The following is a 13431-nucleotide window of genomic DNA, read 5'->3' on the forward strand; positions in this document are numbered from 1 at the left end:
TACGCTTAAACACAGACTGTGGTAATGCAGCAAGCACTTACAGAAGGAAGTGAAACATGCAAATGGACAGGAACAATGATGGGAAGAGCACCCAGAATTGTGAGGAGTAAAGGGCTCAACCTAGAGTTCTGATTATCCTTGGAATTGACATAGTGAGTATGGTGTGACAATTACTTGTTATTATTTTAATAATAGTAACTTGGATGAGCTATCCCTCCTTTAAATGGTGAAATCAGGTAATGAGTGCCAGTAGGATTTAATCCCCAAAGGGTATTGACATGCTCAGAGAGAAACCCCAAGGTTTGCAGAATCAAGTCAAGTCAAGTCAAAACAAACAAACAAACAAACAAACAAACAAACAAACAAACAAACAAACCCACACATCATAAAACAAAAAATAGAGGGAGAGGGGAGAGAACCACCAGTCCAATGAGGACCTAATATGCTCAGAAACAACAGAATATTGAGGGTCAGCTGGGGGAGAACCCCTCTCCCTCAGTAAAACTGATGAATACCTTACAATTTATAGTATACTTGCAGAGGGCATCACTGGCTGGCTGGTGGTCTGAAACCCTGAAAAAGATCTCTCTGGTTAGGAGTTGAGGATATAGGTTTCATTTGTATATTCACATTTTGCATTCTGAGCACTGACATTCAAGTCATAGCTCTGAATGCACACGGCCGGGGCAATCCGTGTTTCGGACCATTTCCCAGCATGAGATGCAGATGGTGGTGATCAAATCCTGCAGACTGGAGGTCATTCTGAAGTGTGCATTATATATCTTCTGTTCTGCATCATCAAGCCCTACTTCAGCTGCTGTTGATCATGTAACAGGGTGCCGGGGATGTTTTTCAATGAGTTGTAACTTGCTGCTTCAACAAATTGCTTTCCTGCTGCTGTTTAAGGCAGCTTCTCTCCATGCTCTTGACAGCATGACAAATACAGCAGCAGATTTCAAGTGTCACCCCAATATATTTTTGACCTTTCTGTCCCCCTTTTACTGGAAAGAAGATTAGCAAGGAAAAGCTCTTAACCTGATGTGGCTCTTTAAGGCCTGTAACTGGACTGACAATATTGTTTGATACAGGAACGAGCTAGGTATGACACTCACAGAGTGAGAGGCAGAGATGGACGAATCTGTCAATTCTGATTTCTCTTATTTTTCCAAACTTCAGCTCTCCACATTTCCACACAATTTGTGATATTTTTTAAAGGAAGCAATTCACACAAGAATGCACACATGCTTGTGTTCTCCTAATAAGCACAGTTTTGGATGAAATTTTGCCTGAAATAGACACTTTTGCAAACAATATCACTTAATATGTTGTTGTTGTTATATGGTAATTTCACTAATGCACACATTTTCATAAACTCCATTCAAGAAGCAACGGGGGTTTGTTTAACCTGTCACGTCTCCACTGAGGAGATTTCACCGCTCCCATATCCAAGAATCTGCTGATGTTCTCTGCTGATTCTCCAGAGCGGAGGGGGGGGGTCTGCTCTCTACTTATTCTGCTCCAGCCTCACATCAAAGAGAGAGAGAGACTGAGAGTTAGAGAGAGATCGTGCGTATAGATAAGGTTGCTGCTAAGAGTAGCTGCAGACACTCAGTGCAGTTCAGCATTTTCGTTTAGACCTCATTTAGCTCTGTACATAGTTGTGTATTATAGTTGTAGATAGAATAAAATAAGATATTCTACAGAGCTGCTCTCCGAGTCGTTTATACTCTGCTGTACTCTGCTGTGCGACGACTGTCTTCTTGTGGAAGTGAATCTGGTGCTCACAACTCTAAGCTGTGAGTCCACAGCACTTTGACCTGTTCCTGTGCAGAAGGTGGTCTCTGGAAGTGCTACCCAGCTCGCCTAGCCCAGTCGGGGCTGAAGTGTATGAGTCCAGTTGGTGGCACTGGCTCAAGGGCGATGCTGACATCCACACCAGAATAAAAGGGCAGGGGGTTCTTATCCAAGAGATGTTGTTTTTAGATGACACCCTTGACTGTGCACTCCAAGAAAGGTCTACAGAGACTCATCAACCATTTTGCCCAAGCCTGTGTGAAGGTTGGACTCACTATCATCCTGACAAAAGCCAACATCCTGGGTCAGGACGTCGACAGCACTCTATGCATCAGCGTTGGTGACCACACATTTGAAGTCTGCCTGGGCTCCATTGAAACCAGCAACTTTTCTATCATGCTGAGCGGGACAAGCGTATTGGCAATGACTTGCCTCTCCAAAACGGTTTCGGAAAATGTGACGCTTGCAAACAATACCAAGGTGTCTACCAAGCTTGTGTGCTGAGCATGCTGCTTAATGGAAATGAGTCATAGGCAACTTACATTGACCAGGAGTGCTGCCTCAGTGCCTTCCACATGCATTGCATCAAGAAGATTTTGGGCATCACATAGCAACACAGACAAATATATGCTCTCCCAAGCCCACATTCCCAACATGTTCACACTCCTGTTTCAGTGATGTCTACACTGGCTTGGTCATGCCCGCAGAATGGAAGATGGAAGGATCATCAAGGATGTGCTCTATGGGGAGCTGGCTCCAGGCACCATGCCTTTGGCAGACCAACTCTATGTTACAAAAAATGTCTGCAAATGGGACATGAAGGCTGTCAACATTAGACCATCTTATGGGAATCCCTTGCAGATGACCACAGTGCCTGGAGACAGACACAGCAATAAACAGAGGAGAAATGATTGCTGGGAGGAGTGCAGAGAGAAGAAATTCCATGGCGCACTTCTAACAGCAATACAAGACACCTTCATTTGCTCCAGCTGCAATGAATGTCTCTCCCATATTGGTTTCTACAGCCACAGCAGGCACTGTAACCTCTAATGGTTTGACCTTACCCCGGATGGCACACTCTTTCATGGTCTCTCAGGACAGGTGAATGCCAACAGTAGCTGTGAGTATACTCCATTCTTCATGGGTATGGAGTAAGAGTTAGTCTGCCTAGGTAGGATAATTCATGTAGTCCAATTTCTATTCTCCGTTTCTATGTTTACTCTTCATTAGAGAGACAACATCCTTGTTGTAGCGTTTGCTTAGCAAACGAAGCTGGTCTCTCGAGGCAGACGGATGCCAGCAATGTCTTATACAGGGCTGGGAAACTTGCAGCTTAACGATTGCATATAGTATTGGCTTAATTTCATTTGGCATTGGGCCTGATTTCATGCTGGTAGCAAGGAGGGAAATATGGGGGTAAGAGAAGAGAAAGGCAATGGCAGAGAAATATATAAGAGAAAGAAATGGGGATAATAGAAAGAGAGAGAGAAATTCCCCTGCTTTGACTGCTAGCTCTCCCACTTTTGATGCTAGATCCGTCCATAACTGTCTTCAGCCCTGCCCACCACTGATTCTGGTCCCTCCCACATCTTTTTGTCCCTACCCACCTCTGGCTCTGGCTCCACCCACCGCTGGCAAGTGGGCCTTCCACCAACAGGTTGCCTCTGAGTGAATGAAGATATTAAGCAGAAAAAACAAGGTGCCTCACCCTTGTCTAATAAGCTTCCACATGGACATTAAAACCACTGGTCATTACCTATGAGTCAGAGCTTCCTCAATTCTGGAGATGAGCTATAATCAAGATATGCCTGATGGCAATTTTATTTCAAGTAATGTCAAACTGTAACCACTGACATGCCTACTGACGTCTTTTGCAGCGGCGGCATTTTAATGACCGTCCAGTCCCTGGAAAAAAGGTCTCATTTATCTCCCTGTTACCAGAGACTTCTGTCTGTTGATGGAGAGTTAGAGTTCCAGGCTGAAGTTATTCAAGGTTGGTAACTAAATTTAGAAGCAGAATTCACATCCATTATTCAATCTTTAATAGCATTTTTGCATCCAGTGGTGTGCATTGGCTGAGTTGTTGTCTATAAAGATAACATCAGCATAATTAACTAGCCAAGTGCTCAAAATGCAGTCAATTATTGGTGTCTCCTTTTGTAATTTACTTTCGGTGCATCTAGAGTTCTTCACTATAAACCCTAAATTCTGCAAGCAGATTCAGTGAATGTCTATATTTATCCCTATCCCTACATCCATCCATCTATCTGCATGCGTGTATATACCGTGTGTGTGTGTATGTGTATATATATATGTGTGCGTGTGCGTGCGTGTGCATGTGCGCATGTGTGTGTGTACAGGTAGAGCTGACTGATGCATCAAACGCGAAACAATTAGAATTCTTCCAGAAGACACTAAACAAATTCCTCTCCTTCTCTGAAGGGGAAGCAATCCTAGGAGGGGACCTCAATCTAAATATGAAAGATATCCACCCCACAACCCCATGGGCAACCTTCCTCTGAAGGAAACCCCCAACAACTAGGAACTCTTACAAGTTACTAAAAATGCTAAAAAACAGGGGTCTCTACGACATTTGGGGTGAGCAAAACCCGGGAGACATCAGCCATACATTCCAATTGTGACGTAATGATACAGTGTCCAGACTGGACAGCATTCTACTCACACAGGGTCTGATCCCCTCAGTGGAATCAACAAACATAGGTAACATTAAAATCACAGATCAAGCCCCAGTAGAAGTCATCGTTAAAATAGGAGAAGGAACACAAACCACCCCATCATGGTCCTTCAGTCCCATCCTAACTACAAACAAACAAATTAGAGAGAGTCTCACAAAAACCCTCCAAAACTACTTCAAGGAAAACGATGTAGACAATATAACAACCCCCCTCCTATAGGACACAATGAAAGCGGTCACCAGAGGAGCTTGCGTAAAAGAGAAAACATTCCTTAAAAAACAAACCTCAAAAATTAGCAAAATAGAACAAGACATCACAGCCCTCTCAACACGCTACAAACAAACAGGATCTAAAAAACTCCTCAAACTTATAGAACAAAAAAGGAGAGAACTAGACTCCCTAGAAATTAACAAAACAATGATCAACATTCTATATTCTAAACAACATTTCTATGAATATGGAGGGAAAAACTCCAGATTACTAGCAAATAGACGTAGGAAAAAAGCACTCAAAACAAGAATACACTGCATCATCAAAAAAGACGGCAACATTACATTCTCCCCTGAAGAAATAACCTCAGAATTTGCAGAATTCTACTCCAACCTATACACCTCCCATAACCCACCAGAGAAGGAAATCAGAACATTTCTAGCAGGACTGACCATGATGAGGAACAGGAATTCATGGACAGCCCTATCACCCCAGAGGAAATAGATGTGGTCCTCAAAAACCTGAAACCACACAAAGCCCCAGGCCCAGACGGCTTCACAGCAGAATTCTATAGGAGATTCAAAGAACCCTTGATGCCCTACATGACCCGCCTATTCAACGACATCATAAAAGGGGGCCCCATCCCCCAAACCTGGACCCACTCCAAAATAGTCTCCATCCCAAAACCACTAAAAGACAGCCTCAAAGCAGAATCATACCGCCCAATCTCATTAATAAACCAAGACTACAAGATATTCACATCAATCTTGGCCAACCGCCTAAAAATCTTCCTACACAAGTTAATAGCCCCAGACCAGACTGGCTTTGTCCCTGGCCGAAATATAACAGACTCCATCAGGAAACTACTGAACCTGATTGAACACAGCAAGGCAACTAAACTCCCATTGACAATTATGTCCCTAGACATCCTCAAAGCCTTTGATTGCTTATAGTGGAAATACACATTAGCAGTACTAACTAACATGAAATTTGGCCCCAACTTCCTACAAATCCTCAAACAAATATACTCCCAAGCCTCAGCAAAATGCAGAACTAACAATATGGATTCTAATACTATAGCTATCCAAAGATGCACAAAACAAGGATGCCCACTGTCTCCCTTCTTATTTATCCTGGCTCTGGAACCCTTAGCAATCCACATCCGAGCAGCCACAGACATCAAGGGAGTGGAAATAAAAGGCAGAACCTATAAATTAGGGCTCTTTGCAGATGACCTAATGGTCACAACACCAGACCCCATAAGCACAGCAACCTCCCTAATCAGAGAACTCAACACATTTGCAATGGTGTCTGGCCTACAGGTAAATTTTACAAAGTCAGAAGCTATGTGCTTCAACACCCCTCCTCACACCCAAAAAGAACTCACGAAGGTCACCAAAATAAAACTCTGCCACACCAAGTTCAGATACCTAGGGGTACAAATAACCAGAAACCTCAATAAATTGTACCTCCACAACTACAAGCCCCTGTGGTGACAAATTAACAAAGACCTAAAGAGATGGAATAACACGAATTTCACTCTCTCAGACAAAATAGCCATGATCAAAATGATCACACTCCCAAAACTAACCTACCTATTCCAAACCCTCCCAATCTGGATCCCCTCAACCCAACTCCGAAGTTGGCAGAGAAAACTACACTCTTTCATCTTCTCACATAAAAAAACCAAGAATAAGCCCCAAATACCTGCACCTCCCCACCTCAGAAGGAGGATGGGGAATCCCCAACATAGAAGCATATTGCATTGCCAACCAAATACGCCATATAATCCCATATATACTAGAAGATGAGACAAAACAATGGGTACACCTAGAGAGGGACACAATTGAAAATACCTGCACCACAACATACCCACTCCTTCCAAACAAACTAAAGAAAATTCCCACAACACTTAACAGGTACACACAGACCATGCTCAAAGCATGGAAAACACAAATAGGCAAACTGTCCCCAACCCCATCCCCACTAATCCCCCTGGCGTACCACCCATTATTCCACCATGCAGCACAAAACCTCCAGATAAAAACCTGGCGAACCAAAGGCTTATATCGCCTAATAGACTTTTATAAAAATAACAAACCCTTGTCAACACAAGAAATACAAGACAAACTAGAAGACACCCAAATGCCCTGGTTAACACAACACCAACTACATGCCCTCTTAAACAACCCAAAAGTAAAATCAACAGCAACTAGGCCCCTGACAACCTTTGAAAACCTTCTCCTAACAACAAAGCGAAACGGTAAAGGGACGGCATCCGCAATATACAAAATACTACTCCAAAATCCCGCAAATCCCCTAGACGCAATCAAAAAACAATGGGAGAATGACATAGGCTATGAGATTAACCCCACTCAATGGACCAGAATGTGGTCTAAACCCCCCTTTAAATCCATATCAACGAAAAGAAAATAACTCACACTGAAACTCACCTACAGGTGGTACCTAACACCAAGGAAACTAGCGCTAATACACCCAGGAACCTCACCAAAATGTTGGAGAGGGTGCACCTCCACAGGCACATACCTCCACATGTGGTGGGAGTGTCCCAAAATCCAACTATTCTGGACAACAGCCATACAAGAAATATGTAAAATAACTAAGCAAGTATTAGACTTCACCCCAGAATTGGCCCTACTAAACATCTTCCAAGACAACAATGCCCATTTACACCACAAAGAACTCATAGCCCACCTGCTCTCAGCAGCCAGAAACACCATAACCAGACACTGGAGAGACCTGTCAGGAGTAAGCATGGACCAATGGTACCAAATAGTATGGGAAACATCCCTATTAGAAAAATTAACTAATAAACTGAAACTGACACGGGGACAAACAGAAGAAGACGCCTTCACCCCGGTATGGCTCCCCTTTATCACATACACAGCCCAACAGGACAGTGACAATAATCCACCAACAGCATACAAATCAATATGGCTAACCTGATCCAAAACACCCACCCACCTCACTCACACACGAAAACAAAGATCACCACAGCCAATCACAAACAAACAATCACACCCTAGGCCAACCCCAACCTCTCTCACCACCAAAGGAACACAAGTGAACAACACAAGCACGCTGACACCAAACTCTACATACATTAAACATAAAAGAAACACCGCTACCCACCCCCACCCCATCCATCTCCCCTCCCTCCACCCCCTTTCTTTTTTTCTTTTTTTCCCTTCTCCCCCTAATGCCTCAACAAATGTTTTGTAAAAATGTAAAAATGTAAAATGTAAAAATGTTTTGTAAAAATGTTACATGGGGGGAAAAATACGAGGCATTACACTTACACTGTAAAACAAGAAAACCCTTAATAATTATTATTTTTTAAAAAAAGAAGACACACATACAGACCCTTCCACACATATATTTAGAGAGAGAGGGAGCAGGGGAGAGATGGATGGCAGTTGCTGGAAATATCCCCCTTGGTTTGCAGCAGTGCTTTTTTCTAAAATAATAATAATAATAATGTTTAGGGGTCCTCTCATTTTGACTCAAGAAAATCACCATTTTATAGTTCAAATCGGGAAAAATAAATACAGCAAATGGACAAAAGTACAAAGATTCACAAATGTTTAGGGGATATGCGTACCCCTGTATCCCTCCAGAAAAAAAGCACTGGTTTGAAGAATCTGATCATTCTCACGGTAACTCGGCCTTGGAGTTCCACACGTTTTCTGCAGATGCACACCACACAACTAGGGTGAGAAGAGCAACAGTTTCAGCTGCCAAGGTAGATAAGGCATCAAAGTCAATAAGCAGTAATACATGCCTCTCAGAGAGTCAGGATGACAAGCTGTAACTTGGAAGAGGCAAACATTAAAAGAGAAAGAAAGTGTGATTGGCACAATGTGAGCTAGATTCATAGATAGCATGGCCAGATGCAAAAGATGCTGGGAATCCTGTTAGTGAGTTGATTGATACTTTTCAAGGATCATTTGGAAAACTGCCTGGCTTGTAGCAGACTTGAACAGATGTGCAGCCTACACATTTTGCATGAGGGAAAACGAAAGATATGCAATGACAAAATAAAGCCGAAATACGTTTTTTTCTTTTAATTCAAGATATGTATTAGCATTAATAAAAAGCATATGTCTATTTGCTCTGCCATCAGAATCAAAATTCGTCCTGGGAGGTATAGTCTTAAGTTGCAAGCACAATGAGCATTCCCTTTTATGGCCTGACATCTCATTCTGATTTGATTGCACAAAGTTTGCAGCGAGGTTATACAATGCCCACTGTTTATTGAGAATTTGTTTACGGGGAGGTTTTGCAGTGGCACATCAAGCAACTGTTATTCCACATTTCCCAGTGCTTCCCCCATCACTTTCTTTACTGTAAAAAGTCATTTAAATAAAAGCAAAAACTTGTCAAATCAACAATCTTACTTCTGCATAAATTTTGTGCAAACCAATAAGAACAAATGCTTAATAAAGATCAGCATAGTCTAACCCAGGCATAGGCAAACTCAGCCCCCCAGTTGTTTTGGGACTACAACTCCCATCACCCCTGCTAGCTAGGGATGATGGGAGTTGTAGTCCCAAAACATCTGGAGGGCAGAGTTTGCCTATGCCTGGTCTAACCTCTGTGTAAGCTTTGTGCAAGTAAACCAGGGTGAAAGTCTGGAGGAGCCTTTTGCCTGGTTCTGAACCACCACCACCGCCCCTAGATATTGTTCTCAACATCTTTCCTTGGATAAGTGTTCCTTTGCAGTTTCTATCCTCAACTGGCCTTCCTTCCTGAAACTCCTCTGAGTGAAAGGGAGATCTGCTCAACACCATCATTCCGAGCTCCTGCAATGGTTTTCCAAAAGAAGCTGTAATCAAGATTTATTATTTTTTTAAAAAAATGCTGAACTGGTTCCATTTTATGTTTTCTTGGGGAACTATTTTGTTATTTCACAAGAGCACGTTGGCTGATGAGGTCTGCCACCCCTTGTGGTAATAAATCAACGGAACACAAAACGCTATGTTGCAGCTGCACTGTAGCTGATTAGACTCCCATTCAAGGAAAAAGGCTTAGGCAATGCCTTTCCTTTCTTAGCCACCTGTACTGTGCTCCTCCTTTCCCCCTTGTGAAACAAGAGGGGAAAAAGACACTCGGAATGCAATTCTGCAATTTCTGTTTGGGATGATAATCTACAAATGTATATAGGTCAGAAGAAGGAGAGACCTGGTAAATTGACTGAGTGTGAACCAGTGCAGGAAGTGGCCAAAAGTTAAGTGAGCATCTGGGTAAAAGAGTAAAAACACAGCTTTGCAACATTTTGTTGATGGCTAAGCCACTAACAGATGTTGGATTGATTTAAAGGCTGATCTTGACAAAGCAGACAGTAGATTAAAACATTTTTTGTTAGAGTAGGGATAGCCAATGTTATGCCCCCCCAGTCCCTTACAATCTGTGATGCTTGCTAGCACTGATGGGAATTGTAGCTCAATGTCACGAGCGAGCCAGCAGTAAACTGATTAATTAAAACCAAATATATGTAAAAAAAAAAAAAAGAATCACCGGCTTTTTGGTCTCAAAGGATTTTACCAATTGTTCTAATATTTCAGGGGTATGAGAGGCTGTGAAAGCTGCCGGTCCAAATAGCGATGTTAACATATGCTTCAGTTGGAAATGTTGCCATTGAGCTGAATTTAATAGATAAAATTTTTCTTTTAATATAGTAGAAGCATAAAATTAATCATTCTCATCTATTAATTAGTTTAGAGTCAGTATACCTGCATCCACCCTTATTCTTCCGTATTAACATTTCCCCCCTAATTTTAGAACAGGATTTCCCCACAGTCAGTTTAGCGTGGGAAAACTGGCCTAACAATAAAGTTTTGTTAGAGATGATGTTCCATCACTTTCTAACTGAGATTATTGTTTTGAGAGATTCCTGAGTTTTAATATATTTTGTTTTTAATGCTGTCGATCCAGATAAAGATATTCTAGGATTGCTGAATTCAGAAAATCATCTCTATTTTGCGTTTCCAGTATCTAATATTTGACAATATAAGCTTGGATGATGTAGTTCCAGATTTGGAATGCCAAATCCTCTTTGTTTAATTTGTAATTGCGTTTTTAATAATAATAGTCTTGGAGTCGAAGTACCCCTGGGAATATTCTTAGTAAAGAATTTAATTTTGAAAATATTTCCTGGGAATATACATTATTTAAAATCAAATGAAACCAATGCTCTCTCCTTTCCACATCCATAATCAAACAAGGGATCCCTAGGTAGCGATAAAATTAAACTAATGATACAAGAATTCAAGTAAAAACATTAAAACAATATAAAGCCAATAAGCAGAAAAACTCCTACAAAAGCCAGCAGTCTAATTCACAACAAATCCACAACATTTCAATGTCTGGATGTAGAGGCAAAGTTTTAGCTAGTGCTGAAAACCAGCATTAGTGCCAGCCAGATTTCAAGAGGTTGCTTGTTGGCATCCATCTGTCCTGGGATACAATGGAGGACTGTGCCTCTGGGGGTGTGGTGAAGCTGTTGGAAAGTTGCAGCTCCTGCTGCGGCTGTACAGACAGATGTGGGAGGGGGTGTTAGGGGAGGGGCAGTACCTCTGGTGGAGAACACCATGTGACTCCTTGAAGTTGTCAGCATGTGACAGTGGCCACACCCTGGAAAGAGCTTTGTGTGTGTAGCCATTGGGTCTCAAGCCCTCGGTGAGTTAAGGACATACCTTGCATGCAAAGACAGACTCTGGTGGATTGAGTGGATGAGACCAACAGTGGATTTCAAGAGAGAGAGTCTTCCAATTGACCTCTTCATCATGACAGCTTCTTATGCATTTGAAGAGTGTGAGCATGTGTTCCCCCCGAGCCCCCCCCCAGTTTTCTCTTCTCTAGATTAAATATTTCCTCTTAGTCTTGGTTTGCTGACCATGGGTGGATCTGCACTTGTGGTTTATAACGTTAATAATGTGTTATTAAAATGTGTCACCAGAGGGTGCTACAGAGCAACGACCCACTAGCAGTAGGGAAACTGCATGTTAAAGGTAAGGTAAAGTTATAGAATGATCTATCTAATGTCGTTCTAATAACGTTGAAAAGATCAATGTAGATGCAGCCCATATTTTCCCTTCTCTGAACATGCTCCATCCAGCCAGCTCCCTCAGTTTTGTTATATGCAGCCAATTATCTGGGTGATGAGGCTCCAGGAGTTCCTGCACCTAATCTAGGGTTTGGCCTCCTTTGAATGACGTAACTGGAATCTTAAGGCTTTTGGTATTATTTGCATTTATTTACAAATATGCAGATTGAGCATGGATGGAGGCTTTGCAACTTAAACCAGGGATAGGGAATTTGTGGCCTCTAGAAATTGCTGGACCTCAATCCCCATCATCCCTGACCATTGGCCGAGCTAGCTAGCACTGATGGGAGTTGTAGTTCATAGCTTCTGGAATGCACCATGCTGGGGAAGGCTACATTACATACACAGATGACTGGAATTGATGCATTTATTTTTGTTCTGTTATTATTAACTCATTTCTGTCTAGTTCCATTCGGCTGTTGTCTTTGTAACATTTTGGGGGGGATGGTGGCAGGGAAAGTGTAGCTGAGATCTGAAGCTTTTTCTGAGAAAGATATAACCAGAAGCTTAATTAAGGGGATGGAAAGCAATTTTTAGCGACAAGCCTACCTTCCTGCTGCAAACAGTCATTTTGTGCTTCTTAGAAGTATAGACTGTATTGACTTTCTCCATTCTTTCTTTGTTGTCACTGGTCTGTTTCAAATACTGGCTCTAGTAGCAAATGGTGTGAATTTTCAATGAAGCAGAGAGGTGCTGTGCGCGCGCACCAATAACAATCTGCATGCACACAAATCCCAAGAGGACATATGGTTGCAGCACAGCAACAAGCAAGTAATTTTCTTTACGAAACCTTGGATATGTGAGCCGGGTTGGGGTGCTGACTTTCTTTCAATGCCCTTTCATGCTTCTCATCTCTTGTTGTTGCCACCCTACTGTCTCAAGACACAATGGAGTGTGCCTCCGAGGGTGAAGTCAAGCCGCTGTGTTAGCAGGACCCACATGGCCTCTCTGGGACTGCCCAGAAAACATAACCCCCTCATTGGCCTCACTGATGTGGACCAAAGAAAAGCAGAGGAATACATTTGGCACCAGCTTGGCTGCAGGAGTTGCTGTAAGGAGGCATACAAGGCAGAATCCAACCCTCTTAGGGACGCCACTCTGCATTTGTGTTGGGTTTAATCCTGAACCTTTTCTTCTTCTGAAGATATCCCACAGGGCAGCAGAGGTTTAGGATTAGAGTTTCCCAGGATTATGAGTCCCACCTGCCCCTCATATTCCCCTACGGCATGTGCAGAAACTACTTTCTTGACCATTGAATCCACTATTGGTCTCATCCACTCAATAATGCTCTTTAGTGGTGTTAAAAAGACATTGTGGTTTTTTTTTATCCTGAACTTTCTGTCAAGGGTTACCTCAGAGAAGCATAAGCAGCTCTACATGCAGTGTGCTTAAAACTGCATTAAATGTGAAACCTTCCTGCAGATATACCCACAGCGAGGAATGTGCAAGATGGATAAGAGAAGAGAGAATGGCTCAACATGGGATAGCAATGAGGAACCTGAGGCCATGGAGATGTTGCTGAATTCTAATTTCCATCATCCCTGAGCAGGGGCTATGCTGGCTCCTAGAAGTGGTGGCTGGAGCCCATTGTGGCTGGTGGGGTGG

Source organism: Podarcis liolepis (assembly GCF_965112155.1).
Source record: "Podarcis liolepis genome assembly, chromosome: Z".
In the NCBI taxonomy this organism is placed as follows: Eukaryota; Metazoa; Chordata; class Lepidosauria; order Squamata; family Lacertidae; genus Podarcis; species Podarcis liolepis.